Below are 20,428 nucleotides of genomic sequence, written 5' to 3'. Positions count from 1 at the left end.
TGGTTGCGATGTGTTGACCCTTGCTCATGAGAGCATAAACAGTCAGCCTAGGTGTAGGTTGTAAAGGTTAAAGGTGAACCTGATTTAAAACCTTGGGTTTGGGGTGAACCATGTGAAACCTCCTTAGTGAAATCCGGCCCACTCAAGGGTTGAGTGCGTTTGCCGGGAGTAGAGTAGACAAGTAGTCGAGCCACTATAAAAATGACTGTGTTTGTGATTGTTATTTGTCTCTTATTATCTGTGTGATTTCTTTAAATACTCTCATATGTGATCATAGTTCACACACAGTCACATCCATCATAAACTCTGATCTATATCTGTTTATTCTACAAATTAGTTTTATGATTAGATCCTCCACTTGGCTTGGAAGCCATAGAGTTATTTTGAAGATATCCTGATGCAATGCATGTCTATTTACTCAGGATCAGATTAATGGTATTTTAATAAGCATAAAATTTTAAAAAGTCCTATTCACCCCCCTCTAGGACATATTGGCATATTCCTACTTCAAGTAAAGCGGTCATTACCGCAATTTCAATTGGTATCAGAGCGGGTCTCTCTTTAAGGGCTTCACTGCCTAGAGAGTGATCTTGACTGAAGTTGGGAATATGGCCAAAGGAGAGGGCTCATCGGTCTCTAGACCTCCAGTATTTGATGGATTAAATTATGCATACTAGAATGCTAGAATGCACTACTTTTTGAGATCCATGGATCATGATGTTTGGGATATAGTTGAAAGAGGATATGTGCCACCATTTGAACAAATAGTACTTGATAATGGCACAATTATCACTAAACCAAAATCTAAAAAGAAGTGGACAACATTTGACAAAGAAAACCAAACTGCTGAAGCCAAAGCTATGAATGCTATCTACTGTGCTGTGTCCCAAGATATTTTCAATCAAATTAGTATGTGTGGGACATCCCAGGAAGCATGGGATTTTTTGGAAACAACCCATGAAGGAACAAGCACTGTGGAGAGATCAAAACTAACTCCTGACATCACAGTTCGAAAGCCTCAGAATGGAAGAGCATGAGACCTTCATGGAGTTTTTCACAAAGTTGAATATCATTTGTAACTCCATGGGTGGATTGGGAGAGAAAGTTCTGGTACCAAAAATCTGTAGGAAAATTTTAAGATCATTACCGGAACGGTTCAATCCCAAAGCAACAACCATTGAAGAATGTAGAAACATAGATGAAATGAAAGTAGAAGAACTAGTAGGTTCCCTACAAACATTTGAACTACACTTCAAACAAACCCCTAAATCCAAAACGACTGTCCTCAAAACTTTAAAGAAAATAGCAAATGAGGACATTGGAAGTGAAAGAGATGATGAAGATGAGGAAGTGGCTTTATTGGCTCAAAAATTCAGAAAGTTCTTTCAGAAAAATTGTGGCCGTCCACTTAAAGGAAGAAGGATGGATAACAGACATTCTATAGGCAAATCTGATAAAAAGACCAAAGAACCACAATGTTATGCCTGTCAGAAGTTTAGACATCTGTCTACTGAATGCCTAAACAGAAAAACTAAGGGCAAGGCAATGGCTGCCACATGAGATGATATGGAAGAGTCAAACTCAGAATCTAGCGACTCTGAGAGCGATGAAGACCAGAAATCCTTGAAAATTCTTATGGTCTCCACAGCCTCAATTATTCCCATTGAAACTGAGAACGAGTCTGAACCGCAAGCCACTGAATCATTTCCGTCAGACAATGAGGAAACTGAAAAGGAAGAAGAAGAAGAACAAAATAAACTACAAGATGCTTATAATCAACTTTACATCCATAGCATCAACATAGTTAGAAGACTTGGAATATCTGAAAACAAAAGAGAATTGTTGCAAAAAGATTTGGATAAAACTCTGAAAATTAATACACATCTAATCAATGATTTACAACAATATTATTCAGATAATGATAGACTTGAAAGAATCAATACCTTCCTTTAATCAAAGTTTGAAAAACTAAATAAACAGGTTGAGCAATTAAAAGATAAAAACATGCTCCTTCAAAATGAAAATCACACACTCCTGTTTGATTTAGAAGAATCTAGGAAAGTCGCCAAGATAAACTATAAGTTTTCCCAAAGTGGCGAGAAATTAGAGAATGGGAAGACCCAGTAAGGACAAGTGTGGCTTAGGATATGAAAAATCAAAATCAAAAACTGAAAAAGTAGCACAAATGACTATAAGATCTGCCGCTTCGGGAAGTAACATAAGAACTACTCCAGTTTGTCATTTATGTGGTGATTCGGGTCATTATAAGTTTGAATGCATGTCTCCTAGGAGGACTCAACGTAGCTCTGGTCAGAATCATGTTGGAAAATTCAAACCAACTAGAGAAATGCAAAATGTTTGGAGTCAACCTAGGAATATGGATAAAAGAGATTTACATCCACCACCACCTAAAATGACTAACAAGGAGCTATCAAATCAAGTGGTTAAATTAAACAAGAAAATAAAATCTACCACAGTAAAAAATCCTGTCACGAAATTGGTAATAAAAGAAAAGAGAAATTGTCTGGTAACTCACTCAAATCATATGACTGGCAATGATACTAAATGGTACCTAGATAGCGGATGCTCAAGACATGTAATAGGTGATAAATCTCTCCTTACAAATTATTCAGATCTTAACAATGGAATTGTCACCTATGGAGATAAAAGCACCGCTAAGGTAATTGGACAAGGAATTATTAAAGGAATAAACTTGCTTTAAAATGAGAATGCTTTTTGCATAAAAGGATTAACTCATAATCTTCTAAGCATTTCTCAAATATCTGACAATGAGCATGTGGTTACATTCAACAAAGAAAAATGCGAAATCCTAGACCTCTCAGGAAAATCAGTAATGAAGGGTTCTTGTACAAATAACCACTGCTATGTCATCAAAGGTAAAGGAAAGGATGTTCCCTATGCTTAGAAATGTTGAGCATAAAGAAACAAGTCCAGATCATGCATCAAGATCTGGATCCTTGCTAAAATGATGCAATTTTGCTGAGCTTCTAAAAGATACATCTGAGGTTTCTCACCTCATCTTTTTGTATATAAACATCCTAATGTTTATACTTTTGCCTTGTACAAATGCTTGTACAAACTTTTGATATGTATACTGTTGATTCCAAGATATATTATACTATACATAAAAGATTGTCAAAATATGGAAAATTAAAGAACATACACTTTCGATATATCTATCATTAAGTCATGTGAATTCTCGATTAATCGATAAAGGGTCGATACCATCGACGCCTCTCTAGAATATGAAGAGTCATATGATCGAGAATGATATCGAAGCAAGTTTCAATAATATCGAACAGGGTCCATCGATATCATCGAAACACTGGTCGATGACATCGAAGATCACCGCCCGATAAAAGGCGGACGAGCGGGAAAAATTACTTGCGACTGTTCCTGTTCTTTTCCCTACTCATTTTTCTTGGTCCGCCTGCTCAGAGCCTCATTGGGAAGGTCTCAAACGTCCTTCAAATCTCTGTTTGTGGTGTACCTAATGAGTAGGGAAAAAGGGAAGTCTCTGGCCATAAGAGAATCATCTCGGCCTAGTAGAAAGAAGATCGTGACTTCAAGAGGAAAGGGCAGGACACAGTCTCAACATAGAGAAGCTCCGGCTGCAGCGCCAGCATCGCCAGAAACTGTTGTAAATCCTCCTCCATACATTCTTGAAAAATATTTTGGGAGGCGTCTGGTGTGTGAGCGTAGGGTTGACAGGAACTGTATAAAACCCTACAACATAGAAGCTCTGTTAGAGGCAATCGACTGGCTTCCTCTTCTTGATTTTGGGGGAGCATGCCACAATGAGCGGACTTATCGGTTCTTTGCATATTGTCACTCTTCAACATTAGAACCACCATTGTTTACTATCACAGTTGGAGATGATAGTGTTGAGCTTACTGTAGAATCCATTGCTTGCATTCTTGACTTAACCTTATTCCCAGTTGGATTGTCTAACCTTGATCTCGAAAATCCTATCACTCGGTCTTCAATTACTAAATTCCTATGTCAAGGTCGAGATATCCCATGGTATCAGGGAAATGCCCTAAAAGCAAAATATTTGCACCCTCGATACCGCGTCTTGCATAAGATATTTTGTTCAAATGCTTATCCTCATGGACCAAATCGCTCTGATCTTACCGGATTCATGACCATGATCATATACTGTGTCGCCACTGGAGTCAAACTTTGTCTGCCTACCTTGATACTCTACCAAATAGCAAGCGTCATCCATCAGTCCAGAGCAGTATACTTACCCTTTCCTCACATCATCCATGAAATCTGTGATAAAATTGGTATCCCTCAAACAAGTGATCCTATACGTCCTCTTCAACATTTTAAAAAGGTCAATATATGAAAATCAGACCTTAAGTTTCACGAGTATAAGGATGAGGATTCTGAGGAGGCTATTCATGAAGATGAAGAAATGGGGGAAGGCACTGCTCTAACTGGTGTAGATCCAGTAAAGCCATGGTATGCTCCTGAACCAAGTGGTTCGGCTCCAACTTAGCGTGTCAAGTTCCACCAAGACAAAGTTGGTGTGATGCAGTGTGGTTTAGCTCGGATAGAAGACAAGTTAGGGGGACATGATGCAAGATTTTCCACACTTGAAAAGATGATGTCTAGCATCCAACAGTCAGTCTAGCAATTGATCGACTTGTTTACCCGTCGCAGAGATGATGCAGCACCATCATCATCAGCCTCGTAGTATCAATGGTCTTCATGCCATCTCAACACTCTGATTCTCAATGCAACGTTGGGCATGGATATCTTTTTGATTGCCCTGCATTTTTACGTGTGTATGAGATGGCTATTTAACTGACAAATCAGACAGTTTTTTTTTTGTGTTGTTGCCCATGTGGGGACTTGTTCTCTTTTGATTTTAACGTAATACTATTACCAACCTTGGGCAGTATATGTTTTTTTTTTGGATATTGCGGGCCATGGCTAATCATAATTTTCATATCTTGATTGTCCTGTTTTATCTCATGATCTTTGCAAATGGTATGTGATGCATTTTATGTTGTGTTGATCCAACTTACCTATCTCACTACCTTGGTCTATTTTGCACACATAGGATCCAAACGTAAGATGTCTAATTCACAGTTTTAATCATTATGCATCTATCCTTTCTATATATATGCTTTCTGACTAGTGGTTCTCCCTAAAGCTTCAAACTTCAATCAATATCTACTCTCATGCTATCCTTTGTCAATGACTGACAAAAAGGGGGAGAATGGTTCAAACACTGCAACAGGAAATGTGTCCTTGCTTGTGTATGGTGTTGTAAGTGTTTGGGGGAGTAGCTGCATCAAGATAGGGGGAGAATGTTGTTGGGGGAGCAGCTACTGATTGTGTGTATGGTTTCACTAAACATTATAAAATTATGTAATATAAATGTACACACAATTTAAGATGTGTTTGTCTAGAAGCTGTTCTAGGGTGTTTTTGTATTTTGTCACGTAATTGACAAAGGGGGAGATTGAAAGTGCCCTAGTTTGTCAATTAGCGTGAGTGTTGAGTCAACTAGACAGAGAAGCTCCATAGGAAGATCAATCATCTGTCTGCCTCAACCGGATGTGCATACGAACTCGCCATAGGTAAATCTAAGCCTCACATCCCATGTCCCAAAACACCAGTTACTTAAAACCCTTAAAAATTAATTAGAATACCATAGGGTTTTTGAGTTAAAAAACTTTTCAAAATATCAGAAAATCTCTAAGTTTTCTACCTCTGTCGATTTATCGATAGACTTGCTGATATAATCGAGATGTGCTGTCGATGTCCTCGATGATCAATCGATACCATCGAAATAAGGACCAAAGATGTCCAGCAACTACATATTCATCTAGACGGAATTATCGATGTATCGATACCTCTATCAATATCATCGATATTTAAAACTCGAGTCTATCGAAGTTGACTCAATAAAATTGACAACAAAGTGTATGTGTACCTGTTTTCTATAAGAAAATCATATAGACCCTCGATATATCGAAGTACTCCTCAATATCCTCAGAATTCAAATACCGATGATATCGGAAGGCCTTCGATGATATCGGTCTTGGACATAGTTTTCCCAACAACATTTTTCAGGTGGTCTTTATCGAGGGTCACTCGATAGAATCGATATTCAAATATCGATGATATCAAGACCGGATCGATGGCATCGAGAAAGGACATAAACTGTCAAGTAAGCTCACTGATAAAATCTTTGGATTTATCGATCCATCGACACGACCTTTGATATCATCGACATTCAAATTTCGATGATATTGAGTGTACCTCGATCACATCCTTGACCTGAAAAATTTCAAAGGCTTTGTCTCTCTCATTTTTAAATATCGAGGAATCGAACCTCGAATCGATAATATCAGAGTTCGAAATCCGATGTCATCGACGCCTATTTCAATTTCCTCAATCAGCTGGCAAAAAGTTTTAAAAGCGTATGACATTTGAGTTTGAGTCATCGAGTGGCCAGTCGATACAATCGAGAGTATATGCTCGATGATATCAACCCTGCTCAATGATATCGAACTCTGTCATAAATGTGACTATTTTATATTCGTTGGAACTTTTTGCCTATATATAGAGAGCTTGTCTTTTGTTTCTAGTAGAGAAAGAAGAGAGTGCTTTTGAGTGTTTAACCTTATATCAATTACCTAAAGCCCTTTCTCTCAAGGGAGTTCATCCTCCAATCCACCCTCATCATTGATATTCAATAAAGTGGATGGGGAATGAACTTCAGCATTCAAGGATCCTCCAGCTACCATCTTAATGGAAAATCATTAAGCTGGGATGCCTTAAATGCATAGATGATTGGAATCACTCTATCTCCTTTATAGGAAAATATTTGAGAGTAGGATTCCATCATAACCTTGACCCAACCCGTCGCCATGCATTGGTATATCTTATGAGTTGCGGTTCAAGGAAGCAGAAGACTCTTCATCAACAAAGGAGGAGATCTTCTACAACGAGCTAAAAGGGACTCATCTGCTTATCTGTAAGTTATCAGAGTCCAGAGGACCCTTGTGATCATTCCTTTATAGGATTGGGTCTAAGGTGTTTCTCATCCCTTGAAAGTCCTCTAGGAGGCCTCCGGCGGGAGTGTACGTGGTGGGTGCATTGTATTGACCCTTGCTCTATTGAGAGCATAAATAGTTAGGGTCTTGTGAAAGATCCTTGGCCAGTGTGCCTAAAAGTGGGTGCGTTGTGTTGACCCTTGCTTGTGAGAGCATAAATAGTGAGGTTCCTTGTGTGGATTCTTTACCAGTGTGCTTAAAATTGGGTGTGATGTGTTGACCCTTGCTTGTGGGAGCATAAACAGTCATCCTTCGTGTAGGTTGTAAAGGTTAAAGGTGAACCTGATTTAAAACCTTGGGTTTGAGGTGAACCATGTGAAACCTCCTTAGTGAAATCCAACACACTCAAGGGTTGAGTGCGTTTGCCGGGAGTGGAGTAGACAAGTAGTCGAACTACTATAAAAATGACTGTATTTGTGATTGGTATTTGTCTCTTATTATCTGTGTGATTTCTTTAAATACTCTCATATGTGATCACACTTCACACACAGTCACATCCATCATAAACTCTGATCTATATCTGTTTATTTTGCAAATTAGTTTTATGATTGGATCCTCCACTTGGCTTGGAAGTCGTAGAGTTATTTTGAAGATATCCTGATGCAATGCATGTCTATTAACTTAGGATCAGATTAATGGGATTTTAGTAAGCATAAAATTTTAAAAAGTCCTATTCACCCCCCCTCTAGGACATATTGGTATATTCCTACTTCAAGTAAAGCGGTCATTACCGCAATTTCAATATGATGGCGGTTAGACATTCCAGATTCATACACTTGTTATGCCTCTTGCAATAAGAACAAAAACTATGGGGCCATGAATATTTTTGTATTGACATCCAACTCCATCACTTTCACCAGCCTATGCCAGGAAGCCTCCCTGCTTCCCATGTGATTTGTATATTTTATCCAATCCTTTCATAAGGTGAGTCCAACTAGGATGAGAAAGGAAAACACAGGTCCCAAAGCCTACTGCAGAAACTTCGGTCGCCGCCCCAAGAATGTTTCAATGGTGAACATCCCTATCTCTACCTTTTCCTATGGTATGGCCTCCTGCTTCGGTTCTCATTGCTTGATATGGGTTTTTGGGGTCTACTTGTGGACAACCATTAGGGGTGAGTCCTACAAAGCTAATCCTCATCCCTCATCTTGAAATTCAAATTCAATCAAAAGGGAGAGAGTTGATGCGATAGAAATAAAGCCCCATCTTGATTTTTTTCCCTTTTTAAAAACATAAGCATTTTTTAAAAATGTTTCATAAATGCATCTCATTCAAGATATTCCCTATATAGAAAATTAGGATTGAGAGAGGAATAACAAAAATATCTCCATTGTTTAATAATGATTTTAAAATATTCTAATAATCATAAACAACTTATTTGTTGTGGGGAAAACTGAACTGGCCCGCTGTACGAGAAATGTAACCAATCATAGAAGAACCTTAAAGTTGGTGTAACTTCTCAGAAAAATCCGCACAAAGACCCGAGTACCACCTTAAGCAGGAATCGTTAAGGATCGAATCGTGTAGAAGTTAGACGAAAATTAATTAAGTAGTAAACTGAATTAATTGGTGAATTAGCTCGAATCACTTTCCATATGAACTACAAGACCCAAATCCAGTAGAATTGCTAACTCTACATTACCTAAAAACCTAGGATGCATCTCAAAATCCAGTTGCTCTTGGGAGCGCCTTGAAACTCCGTATCAGACCTGGACCGCGCGTCGAAAGTTTGATTAACGTGAAACTATACAGTTATGACCGCCTTACTGGGCTTGAGAACTATCTCGAAAATTAAGTCCAAATAGTATCCAAAAATGCACAACTTGAGCCCGGAGCGAAGTGTGTGAGAAACGCGAATATCTTCAGAAAATAGACTCAAACTTAAGTGAATTGGGCCATTCGCTTGCAGGCCAAGTTTAAGGTTTCAGACCGTCATATTTTGACCCAACTACACCCTTGGATCAGGGAAAATTTCCAACACATGTGAGTGTACTTATGGCCCTGATCGAATGACGATGACCATTGAACTGAAACTGGTCCTCCACGGTCAATTTACAAACCCGATTAGACCGAAACTTTAACCTAGCATAGATTCATTGCCAGGAAACTTTCACTGGACCGTATGCAGGAAATGGACCTCCAGATGAGCTCCGTTGGCCCGAAATAGACGACTTTTGACTATAACCTAAGTATATCATGGCCTTGGGGCCATTGACATTAGTTCTGGGCCTATATAAGGGCCTTAACCGACCCCTCTCTCATTCCATACGAATTTCCTAACCCTAGGAGAGAGAAGAGAGAAAAGAGAAGGAAAGAGAGAGGAGAAGTGAGAGAGAGTTGTGGTCTGTTGCTGGGATTCAATCCCGCCACTCCATGTGCTGAATCACCTCTTTCATGTCGCTATACCGGTGATTTCGACTCTACTTTTAGGTAAGGAATCCTAACCCTAATCTGCTTTAGGTATCCAAATAGGTGGATCGGTGAAATAACTAACCTATTTCATGCCATAGGTTACCGTTGTGCCACAGACAAAGGCGTAAGATTCAAACTGAGTTCGATAGGAGTATACCGATGGAAGGTGCGGACTATAAATGTTTAGGTTATGGTTTTTAAGGATTTTAATATCAGTAATGATTTATGACTGACTTGATTACTATCACATATGCTTAGATGCGATGTTTTTCTCGTATTACATATATATATGAATTATGTTGAAATTAATGCATTCTATGTGTTCATTAAAATGTTTGTATGAATATGGAATTATGATTTGTGCTTGCCATGATTGTTGTTTGGGAATACATGATTGTTGTATGTGTGACAACTCCCTTGTGAAAGAATTTGCTATAATATACGTTATAACTAATTTGTTACATGTATGTTGATATGTGTAGTCTAAGTGTTTGATAAAATGTCTGAATGAGAAAATGCTTGTTGAAATGTATTTAATGAGGGTGTTGAGATAGGATTATCAATTACCTTATCTATAGCTACAGTTTCCTTTATGTAACCTCGCTTACTATTATGTAGTTTATGGATGAAATGCCTATGTATAGTAACATGTTCATTATGTGTTTGTTGAAAGGCTCAAATGAGATTTACATTTAAATTGCTTGTCACATGATGCTTGGACTATCAAATATGAATGCCTATTGTGTTTGAGTATGATTGGGACTACTGCATAGTTTAGGCAATCGGTAATGATTCCCGAACTAGTGGCCGAGGTCGTTTCGCCACGCAAGACACATTCGATAAATCTAAGTCATACGCCGTTTGTCGACAGTGGTTAAGCCACGCAAAGTGCTTACGCGCTCCATGTTGATTAATTTAATGTACGCTCGTACCAGTCGAGCTTGTCAAGTAACCCGATTGACCTAATATATATTCACCATGTATGGACGTTACTGTTTGAATCTAAGGTACCGCTTACCATTGAAAAACCTTTTTTACGTTAGTACCACAATCCACTAAGACTCATGAGCCAGGCATGGTGGTATGGGACACCATGGTCGAGCTGTCGGCCTACGTTGGGGTAACGAGCCTCCCCGTAGTGTCCAATGAGCAAACCAAACTCGTGAGCCTAATACGGTAGCATGGGACACTATATTCGAGTTGTCGGCTTATCCTAAGGTGAAGAACCTTTCCCGTAGTGACCTCGAGTATAAAATAGGCCTATGACCAGGTGATGAGCCCCTCATAGTGACCTCGAGTGTGAATTAAGCCTACGCTGAGGTGACGAGCCTCCCGTCATAACCTATAGTGTAAACTCATGAACTTGCCTATTGTATGTGATTAACTAGGATTGACAACCCTAGATGGATCATTGTTTGGGTAAATGATATGAGGGGAGGTACCTTAGCTTCCCGAATCCACTGTATGAATAGGTCTAATTCAGAACTTGGCTAACATGACCATGCACTGTATTAGATGTGCCTTTGGCATGGGTGTTGAGCACAGTGGGAGTTTAGCATGCGCGACCATGAGATGATGTCACGAGGGAGTGCAGGCAAGGGCATGCATCATTAATACATATCATCCTCACATTAACCAGAGTACTTAAGAATGCTTGTTGTATTGCTTTATCATTAATGCTTGACTGAATTGATAATATGTTAACCTTTGCCTTATAGCTCCACTAAGTTGATCACTCACTCCCACTCTGGGACAGTGTTTTAAAACACTAACCAGACTTTGTTGTAGTTTCAGATGATGATGAGGCTTACAAGTTGGAGCTGGCCTTCTACGACAACGAGAAAGAGTTCTCCTACATGCAACTCTCTGGCGGGTTTATGTAAACCTGGAGTTGCGTCACTGGGGTTACGGGGATATGAATTAGATGACATTACACTTTATTATTTTGTACATTTTGGAACTATACATGTAATTATTATAACTTGGTATCATGTTCGTACTCTGGGGACCTACAACCACTTATATGCTTTATATACTTATCATAGTCTTCCGCTTGCGTAATCTAATTGTCTCTGGAGTATGAGATGCTGATTTAGTGTAATCCCATTCATGTTTAATGTACTAATACGAACAACATTTAATCATCATTATCTATGTTGCATAAGTGATGCGTTGAAACTCGGGAGCTGAGCTTCTGCTCGACCCCCGATTTTCAGGGCGTTACAAGTTGGTATCAGAGCATGATTTGGATTAAACAGGACCTGGGTTATGGAAACACGATGTGTACTGATATACTTTGACTTAGGAGGAGGCGATGAAACGTAGAAACAGTTGTAGGATTTCAAGTTTCGCCCGTCGGTGATCATATGACCGTTGAAGCGAAACTGGCCATAGAAACGGGACCCGTATGCGTCTGTGATCATGTGAGGTGATCCTAGTTCTTTTCTAGACTGTCAATTAATGGGTTTAGATGATAATTTAACTTATTCCACACTTAAATAACCCGAAAAATGTGAATGTAAGTGAGATGGAACCCGAAACGACTCAAACGGAGTCGGGGGCCTAAACCACATAAAACAATGGGACCCGAGGTGGGTCCCATGCATTTTCGGCACCCTAGGACTAGGATGCCATCGCCCACCTGTCCAGCAAACCACGATGGCATCGCCCCAACGGTGAGGCCTCGTGGTCCAGTTATCTGGGCCTGCTGGGCCGCAGCGGGCCGACACTTGTACACACCTTTGGGGCCCACAAAATCGTGTGGGGGCCCCTATAAACCCTCCATTTGCTTCATTCCTCCCTTCTACACCCCTTCAAGCTTTCCATACCTCAAAGAAATCCCATTTTTCTCTCTCAAATCACCCCTCCAATCTCATCTTCTTCCTATTCTTACACCCACCTCCACCATTCTTTCAAACCCACCACCTATCTCTCTTAATCCCTCTCATTTGAGCACACCAAGCTATCTTTGTGCCTCATACACCTCTAAATCCACCAACCCATTCTATCTGTCAAGCTCCCTTGCCTTCATGGCTCTTTTTGAGCTTGTGGAGGCAATCTTCTCCCTCTCTACACTTCTTTCCCTCATGGGAAAGAAGAGAACTTCCACAGATGAGGCCGGGCCTAGCCGCCTTACCCGTTCAAGGAGACAGAAAGGCGCCGAGACTAGTACCAGCGTCGATTAGAAAATAAGGACGAAGCAGGATCTCGATCCCCAAATTCCTCTTGAAAGAGCTTTACTGGTGGATCTGGCACATGGAAGGTTTCAAGGCCGTAGGGTTCTCTTTGAAGCACACGTGGACGAGAAACTATTTGGGCTTTATCCGGCGATGGATCTTCTGTTGGATGCTGGGTGGGGTCCCATATTTGAGGAAAAGTCTCGTGTGAATGAGAGCACTGTCCGTGCCTTCTACGCCCATATATGAGAGCCACTATTGGAGCCTCTACAGTTCTCTATACCCGTGGGAAGGCGGGAAGCCATTGTCAATGTGGACTTGATAGCCCGAATAATAGGGATGCCGAGTGGAGAGGTTCATGCTAGAGAGAAGAGTTTCAAGAGTGTGCCGAAAGAGATCGACGTACACGATTTCTTTGTGGCCGACTGGTCCATTGGAATCGAGGTAACTGCCTCTCAGCAACCAAGATGACTCACGACTTCCGCCTACTCCACTGCATCTTCACACACAACGTGTATCCTAGGTGGAGCAATCGCAGCGAATGTACGCATCTGATGGTATACTTCTTATACCGAGCTGGGCAAGGAGACAAGCTATGCCTGCCTACATATGTACTATTACAGATAGTTTAGACCACACGCTCTCCTAGGACTGACATTTCACTCCCATTCAGCCGACTTATATGCAAGCTCGCTCGTGAATTCGGCTATAGACTTGGCTCAAAAAGGCTTTCACCGATCCATTTCATCAATGACACTACTCTCAACAACATGAACATTGAGCCACGACAACGTCAAGCCTGACTCGATAAGAGTGAGGATGAGACGGGAAGTGAAGAGGAAGAAAGTGTCGAAGAAGAGGATGAAAATGAAATAGAGGAAGAGCAGGAAGAGGAAGAAGAGGAGGCCCAAGACTCCAATGGGGGCTCTCCACCTGCTACACATGAGCCCCACTGTGAGCGGGCTGCTATCGAAGCCCGCTTGGCTCAGATCGAGGAGGGCCAGGTGGCACTACGACAGGAGGTCAGTGAGACCCGGGCCAAGCTTAAAGAGAATAGGGCCTTCATGAAACAGAAATTTAAGAAAGTGTCTCACACCTTGAAGGCTATCCTGTGCTATATGCAAGACAAGGGTGCTCCTCCTCCATCACTAGATTCGGACGACTAGTCCTATGTTGTAGTCGTCTTTGGGTTTTCTTTGCTTTCCTGTTTCCTGTGTTATAACCTTGATAGGCTTAGTAGTAGGGTAGGTTTGATGGTGTGTTTGGTGTATAAGGCTTTGATTAGATTAGCTCACATGCGTTTCCTGTCATGATTCATGTAAAGCTATATCTCATGTATTGTGACAAATTTTGTTAAATGAAATGCATGCAGCTCCTTTTACTATAAAATAAGTAGAATGTTTGAGAAATTGAGTGTTGTTATGCAAAATCTTACATGTGTTGCACCCTATGTTGTATATAGGGAATGCCACCTAAGGCCACACGGAGTACGACACATCTTACACGTGGCGACTCGATTGACGGGGCACCTCCCCTAAGCGATAGCCATACAGACGCAAGGATGAATGTGATGAGGATAACTACTCCGAATCCACGGAGCTTCTCTGGACTCCTCACAGAGACTTCTCGAATCCACGAGGAAAGAAAGCAGAAAATAGAAATAAATTCTAATAAATTCAAAATTGATTAATTGATGAATAAAAATGAGTTCACAACCCTTTAAATAGGGATACCAAGCAATGTGAAAGAAATCAGAATCAAACTACAACTCAAACTCTTAGAATCCGTGACTTACTATAAATAGTAAACTTACTATTTATAGACGGTCGTGATGTCTACTAGTGTGCAAGGTTTTCAGCCAAAAATAGTAAGTGTCCTATTTGGCTTCACCAAACCGTTCTCCTAATTATTCTAAGCTCTTTTCACGTTGGGCGCAACTCCTAAAGCCCGACGGATGAAGAGTTATAATCAAACTAAAACTTACTATTTATAGTAAAAACGAAATTAAAACAGGGAAACGACCGTCGATCCAGGGGTTTCTCATAATTTTGGGTTGTATAACCTAGCGTAGCAAGGTTGGTTGGCTAAAGTAGCTCGTTCTACCCCAAAATCATATATTTTACGTCAGGTAACTCATTCCAGATTGCGAGATACGCCCAATTTAAGGTCCGACGGTCCGGATCACTTCTGTTGTCGACCGGGCCTTTTCTGATCTATCTTGGCCATGAAACTGTCCGCGACCTGCTCTACATCAGTCCCCTCTACTTCAAAAGAACTCGTCCTCGAGTTCTCATCCTGCGCTGGTTCATGATACTCGGTCAGGTTCGCGACGTTGAAAGTCCGTGAGATCGCCATGTCATCTGGAAGATCAACAATATAAGCATTATCATTGATCTTTCAAATGATTGGGATGGGTCCAATCTTCTTATTTTTCAACTTGTTGTACATCTCAGTTGGAAATCTCTCTTTGCGCAGATGGACCATAATGCGGTCGCTTACCTCGAACACTTTTTGTCGCCGCTGCTTGTCCACTTGTTCTTTATACTTCTCGTTTGAGGCATGTAGCTTGATCTGTACTTCTGCATGGATACCCATGATCATATTTGCCATATGTTCTGCTGTAATGCTCGTGCCTGGGTGCTTGGGCAGAGGGACCAAGTCAAGCGTGTGGCGAGGCACTCGTCCATAGATAATCAGGAATGGTGATTTCCCTGTCGAGCGGTTCACCATGTTGTTAAATGCAAACTTTACTTGAGACAAGGCCAAATCTCACTGCTTCGGTTTTTCTCCTGAAATACAGCGAAGGAGGTTTCCTAACGTGCAATTCACAACTTCGATCTGCCCATCAGTCTGTGGGTGGTAAGCACTGTTGAATTGAAGTCGTGTATCGAATCAAGTCCATAAAGTCTGCTAAAAGTGGCTAATGAACTTCGTGTCACGATCAGAAGTAATGGTCTTGGGGACCCCATGTAGCCGTACGACCTTCCTGAAGAATATATTAGCCACGTGTGTTGCATTGAGGGTCTTCTTGCATGGGATAAAGTGTGCCATCTTGGAGAAACGATCTACCAACATGAACACCAAATCCATACCGCATTGTATTCGTGGGAGACCAAGCACGAAGTCCATTGATAAATCCTTCCAAGGACCGTCAGGCACAGGTAACGAGGTGTAGAAGCCCGTATTCTAAGATTGCCCCTTGGAGGTCTGACAAACATGACAACGTTGTATGACTTTTTCCACATCATGTACTAATTACGGCTAGTAATACCGCTCTTCCACAAAAGCTCGAGTCTTGTCTCGCCTAAGGTGTCCACCGAGGCCACCTCCATGTAGCTCCTGAATAATCTGCTCCCTCAGAGAACTTTGGGGGGTGCACAATCGATTCCCTTTGAAGAGAAAATAGTCTTGTATATGAAGGTCACTGGGGTGACCTTCTTGGCACTTCACCCAAGAATCTTTGAAGTCCTTATCTTCGGCATACAGCTCCTTGAGACAGTCGAGGCCGACCACCTTGTTGCTCATCGTAACAAGTAGTGATGCATGACGGCTAAGTGCATCAACCACCTTGTTCTGCTGCCCTGACTTGTGCTTCAGAATGAATGTGAATTCCTGTAAAAATGCAACCCATCTAGCATGCACACGATTTATATTAGTCTGACTATTAATAAACTTTAATGCTTGATGGTCAGTGTACAGAACAAACTCTCTTTGAATCAGATAATGCCGCTAATGTCGCAGCGCCTGAACAACTACGTACAACTCAAGCTCATAAGTTGACCACTTCTTTCAGGCTTCGCTGAGCTTCTCACTGTAGAAGGCTACCGGCCTGCCTTCCTGTGATAATACTCCCCCAATTTCGATGTATGAAGCGTCACACTCAACCTCAAATAATTTATCGAAATTAGGAAGCACCAAGACCGGTGTTGTAGATAAACGGTGTTTGATCTCATGAAAGCTCTTGTCAGCTTTATCGGTCTACTGGAATGGTCCTTTTTTCATGTAATCTGTTATAGGCGCGACTATGGTGCTAAAATCTCGCACAAATCGACGATAAAAAGTCATCAACCCGTGAAAACTCCTCACCTCATGAATGTTTGTCGGGATCGGCCATTCCCTAATAGCTCGCACCTTTTCATCGTCCACACAAATGCTTGTGGACGTTACAAAAAATCCTAGAAACAACAGGCTGTCAGTTAAAAAACTACAGTTCTTCAAGTTGAGGTACAACTTGTTAATTTGTAGGACCTGCAGCACCTGCCTGAGATGTTTCCTATGCTCCACCTCATCCTGGATATATATCAATATGTTATTAAAATATACTACCACAAATCGGCTAGTGAACGGTTTTAGAACTTGATTCATCAAACACATAAAAGTACTTGGTGCATTCGATAGGCCGAAGGGCATGACCAGTCACTCATACAACACTTCCTTAGTCTTAAATGCCATTTTCCACTCATCACCGGGTCGGATATGAATCTGATGGTACCTGCTCCTTAGATCTAGTTTAGAGAACACCTTGGCCCCTTCTAGCATATCGAGCATGTCGTCTAACCGTGGTATTGGGAATCGATATTTAATGGTAATTTTGTTGATTGCCCAGCTGTCGACACACATGCGCCAGTTTTCATCTTTTTTTAGTGTTAATAATGCTGGTACGGCACATGGGCTCATGCTCTCTCTCAAGAGACCCTTACGGATCAATTCCTCCACTTGCCCCTGAAGTATCTCGCACTCCTTTGGACTTATCCGATAATGAGGGCGGTTGGGCAGGCTAGCCCCAGGGACGAGGTCTATGTGATGTTGGATGTCCCTCATGGGGGGCAATCCATCAGGTAAATCCTCAGGCCAGACTTATTTGAATTCGTTTAGTAATAGTCTTAAACTTGGAGGGATGTTTGAGGGTTCCTCTTCCTCGCCCTTCACCACTACGGCGTATACCTCGCCGGTTTCCTTAGATTCCTCTATGAAATCCTGAATGGTCAAGAGGGAACTCCCCTCCACTTTAGAGACTTCAGGGTAGTTCTCTAGTGTCATAGGGGCAAGGATTATTTTTCGACTATCCTTGACGAATATGTAGACATTATCTCATCTCCGATGGGTGGCATCATGGTCTGACTGCCAGGGTCGACCGAGTAGCATATAACAAGCTTCCATGTCGACCATGTCACAAAATATTTGATCCCTATAATTTTTGCCAATTGAAAACAAGATAGTGCATTGTTCAGTTACCTTGGTCTCATTCATCTTTTTTTATCCAGCCAATTGAGTACGGGGAAGAATGTTTCATCGTCAGTAGCTGCAACTTGTCTACCATCACTCTTGAGACGATGTTCTCGCTACTACCACTGTTTATGATCACATCACAGACCTTTTCGTTAATAGTACACCGAGTACGAAATATATTGTATCGCTATGGATGTAATTCCTTTCGTGGGGCATACAATAATCGCCTCACAGCTAAAAATTCACCACGATCCTTGCCCGTCACTTCATCGCCACCTACTATTTCTTCAATGGTTTGTTCATATTCATCAAAGCCATGGTCTTCTTCTGCGGCCTCATATTCAGTGCCCCCTTCGTTTATAGTAAAGTGTGCTGCGAGACGTTGAAGACAAGTGTTTGATAAGTGGCCTGGTTGGCCACAGTGGTAACAATTGTTCAACCTTGGCCGAGCATAAGGATTTGGAATCCTACTCGGGCCCGCTGTTGTGGGTGCCGCGCATTGAGGTCTGGATGAGTTGCTCCCTGTATCACGGTTTGCGGTTGTAGGAGGTTGAGGACGTTCTCCTATTGGATCTTTTCCTCATGCTAGCACTGGATCCTACGTGGGACCCATCATGGGGGGTCGAGTTGAAGGATATGGACGAGCAGGAGCTCTTGTAAGTTGTGTTTCTGCCTTACCCGCCAATTGAACTGCTTCATCCATGGTCCCGACTGGGTATATCTGAACTCGGTCCTGAATTGTCGGTCGCAACCCACCTATAAATCGTGCCACCTTCTGTGACTCAGATTCTGACAGATCGTTTCGTGTAGCCAACCGTTGGAATTCTTCAGTGTAATCTGTGACGGTTTGATTTTCTTGTCGGTAATTTTGATATTGCTAGAATAATATCTGCTCATAATCACTATAGAAAAATCATGATCGAAGAAGACGTCTCATCCGTGGCTATGATGAGATGGGCGCCTTATTTTGGAGGGCTCGTGAGAGTTGTAATTGTTCCCACCATGCAGAAGCACTAAATTTTAATTTAAACGCTACTAATTTTACCCTTTTATGATCTGGCACGCCCATATAATCAAAATATCTCTCTACTTCAGCTAGCCAATCGAGAAAATGTTATATACGTAATAAACTGTTAAAACTAGGAAGTTCAACCTTACCTCGATAGTCTCTTTCAGCATGATCTAGATGATCACCTCCATAGATTGGCCGTCGGACAAAACCCTCATTAAGGTCCTCGTCGCTAGAACTTGAATCATCTGGTGTAGCCCTACGGTTTGTCATTGGTAGTGCTCTACAAAAATCGGGGTTGTGTCATATAGCAACCATGGGTGGTGGAGTAACCATAGGTGGTGGAACACTGCCTAGGGCTCGGGGTGAAAGTAGCGCATCTGCAAGACGGTCGAGGGTTGCCTGCAGCCCTTGCATGGTCAACTGACTCTCCCAGTGGAAAGCTTCCATTCTTTTCGAAAGATAACGAATCCTTTGATCACCGTCCACAAGATTTTGATTCATACCTTCATTATTTACTATCGGCCCGAGGGAAATCCTCGCTTTGATACCAATTGATGCAGGGATGAACGTGATGAGGATAACTACTCCGAATCCACGGAGCTTCTTTGGACTCCTCACAGAGACTTTTAGAATCCAGAAGGAAAGAAAGCAAAAAATAGAAATAAATTCTAATAAATTTGAAATTGATTAATTGATGACGAAAAACGAGTTCACAACCCTTTAAATAGGGGTACCAAGTAATGGGAAAGAAATTAAAATCAAACTATAACTAAAACTCTTAGAATCCGTGACTTACTATAAATAGTAAACTTACTATTTATAGATGGTCGTGATGTCTACTAGTGCGCAAGGTTTTCGGCTAAAAATAGTAAGTGTCCTATTTGGCTTCACCAAACCGTTCCCCTATTTATTCTAAGCTCTTTTCACATTGGACGCAACTCCTAAAGCCTGACGGATGAAGAGTTATAATCAAACTAAAAACTTACTATTTATAGTAAAAATGAAATTAAAGCAGGGAAACGACGTCGATCCAGGGGTTTCTCACAATTCCGGGCTGCGCAACCCAGCGTAGCAGGTTGGTTGGCTAAAGTAGCTCATTCTACCCCAAAATCATATATTTTACGTCACGTAACTCATTCCGGATTGCGAGATATGCCCGATCTAAGGTCTGATGGTCCGGATCACTTCTGTCGTCGACCAGGCCTTTTCTGATCCATCTTGGTCATGAAACTGTTGGCAACCCGCTCTACATCACATACGGACCCCAGTTTGGGCCCGAATCATGAGACTATGCCGGATTCTCAGCCGGCCACTGGCCCTACAAATGGGCCGACACCTTTTGCACCACCGGTTCCAAAGCAGAACCGTGCTTCCTCATTGATGCCCCACATGCATTAAGCTCCTCCTCCTGATAGGCTACTCCTTATGCAGCAGCAGTAGCAGATTTGGACCACTATTACTAGGGCCCTTGCCCAGAATATGAGTGTGGTTCCACCTGCACC

The sequence above is a fragment of the Magnolia sinica genome, chromosome 10 (assembly GCF_029962835.1).
Source record: "Magnolia sinica isolate HGM2019 chromosome 10, MsV1, whole genome shotgun sequence".
NCBI lineage: Eukaryota > Viridiplantae > Streptophyta > Magnoliopsida > Magnoliales > Magnoliaceae > Magnolia > Magnolia sinica.
Note: the sequence above shows the minus strand (reverse complement) of the source record.